The 2277-nt window shown below is 37.3% G+C and overlaps 1 pseudogene; it reads left to right on the top strand.

Moving 5' to 3' along the window:
- The first annotated feature begins 661 nt into the window (after nt 1-661).
- LOC112479048 lies at nt 662-767 on the top strand (annotated as a pseudogene).
- Nucleotides 768-2277: the final 1510 nt, after the last annotated feature.

A 2277-nucleotide genomic window follows, 5' to 3' on the forward strand; every position in this document is an offset into this window, starting at 1 on the left:
TCACTCACAGTTATAAGAGGTGTGACTAACAGCACTTCCTGCTGCACACTTTACATACGTTATCTAATTTAACCTTGCTACAACTCTATTAGGTTGGTATTTCATTAGTCCCCTTACTTATAAGACTGTTCAGAGATATTAAGTAGCGAATCCAGTATCACTGAGTTAGTAAGTAGTGGAACAGGAAATGAAACCTATTCTGTCTGACTCTGAAGTCATGCTTATTCCACTAAGTTACACAGAGTCCCATAAAAAAAACGAACTACATTTTACAATGTCATTATCTATTTTACTCTTTACATTTCTTTCAATAGCATTATATTGCACAAACACTGACTTTCCCAGCTCTGGGTATATGCCGCCTGTTAGTATTGAGTGGAAGAGAAATTTTCTCAATATCTTTCCAGTGTACTAATCAATACTCTCAGCATCCACCAAGATTTTAGCATGCTAAAGAGGAGAGCACAAAGTAAAATAAGTCAGACAGGGAAAGACAAATACTATATGATTTCACTTACATGTGGAATCTAAAAAACAAAGTAAACAAACAAAAGAGAAATAAACTCATAGATACAAAGAACAAATTGATGGTTGCCATATGGGAGGGAAGTTGGGGGTGGGTAGGTGAAAAAGGTGAAGGGATTAAGAAGTACAAATTGGAGTCTACGGCCATGCTACCCTGAATGTGCCCGATCTCATCTGATCTCAGAAGCTAAGCAGGGTTGGGCCTGGTTAATACTGGGATGAAAGACCAGGTGCTGTAGGCCAAAAACAAAAAAAAAAAAAAGGAAGTACAAATTGGCAGTTACTAAAATAGTCACAAGGATGTAAAGTACAGCATAGGGAATATAATCAATAATATTGTAATAGCTACGTACAGTGTCAGATTACTTTATATAAGCTATATAAATGCCTTGTCACTATGTCATACTTCTGAAACTAGTATAATATTTAATATTGTATGTCCACTGTAATTGAAAAATAAAAAAAAATTTAGAAAGAGACGAGCACACTCAGGGTCTGAAATGTCCTTAGACCTTAGGTTCAAGAGAGTCTAGGAAAATACCCAAGTGCCTGGTGGATATGACAGTCAGGCAGATCTGAGCATATTTATTCTGATAAACCTTATCCCTGAAAAATCTGGGTAAATTCTCAGTCTCTCAATAGAAAGAGATATGCAACCTGGAAGATAAACGTGGAAGACAGAGCACCTGTGTGGGAGAATTCTACCGGATGGAGGATGTTAACTTAGGGAGATTGTGAGCTCCCCTTGGGATAAAAAATTCTTCCAGGGCAGGGATGACATGTCTCCTCATAACTCCTGTCTCACAGTATGGAGTGCTCACCAGACCTGCTAGGTTAGGTTTTGTTGATGAAGTACTATCCCTTGTCCCATAGATCAGCTGGAGCCATAACTGCAAAGAAAATGAACTAGTCTACATATAAAATAAGGTATAGATTATACTCAGCAAGGCTGAGGGTAAGGAAAAGCTGTGGGAATCAGAATATCTGCATAGAAATCTAGGTATCATTTATAGAGACTCTGACAGTACAGAAGAGAAAGCAGCATGGCTCTATTAATAGTTAGTGAAATGGCAGGGCATACACTCTGTAGAATTGCTCCATATGGTGAGAAGAGAAGACGACATCTTTTATTACCACACCTTCCTCAACAGCTAAACTGATAGCCTTGTAGTGAAGAGCTGCCAACAGCACACTGCAAAATGACAAAGCCCCACAGCATACTGAACTGCTAGATTGTATTCATGCTCTGCAGAGAGAAGGAAAAGCCCACTTATAATGTCATCACATACATCCCCGTGTTGTCCCGTGTGTGAAGTATAGCCTACCACCTGAGAATCTACAGCTGAAATAAGAGGGAACTGAGCTTATGTCTGAAGGCAAGAAAGGACATATAAAGAGAACCACGATTTCTCCGAGGCCAGCTATAAAAGGTCAATTTACTTATGAAACCCATTAATTTATTTAGCTTAACTGATCCTTTGAATAATCCTCAAGTATCTTGGAAAGGATCAGCTTTTCTTTTTAAATCAAGAATGCTAAGATTATTGCAGATATATGACATTAGTGTTAAATGTTATTTTTGCTTCAAAAGCTATACGTAGTAATTACAGAAATAATATTTAAAAAGACAAGAAGTTTTAAGAAATATTGATATACCCACCCCTCATATATAATTATTCACCACAATTTGGTGAATGTATTTGCAGACCCATGGAAATATAATGGCTGCGAATATTGTTTAATAACATGTTT

This window comes from Pteropus alecto, unplaced genomic scaffold (assembly GCF_000325575.1).
Source record: "Pteropus alecto unplaced genomic scaffold, ASM32557v1 scaffold33, whole genome shotgun sequence".
NCBI classification, from domain to species: domain Eukaryota; kingdom Metazoa; phylum Chordata; class Mammalia; order Chiroptera; family Pteropodidae; genus Pteropus; species Pteropus alecto.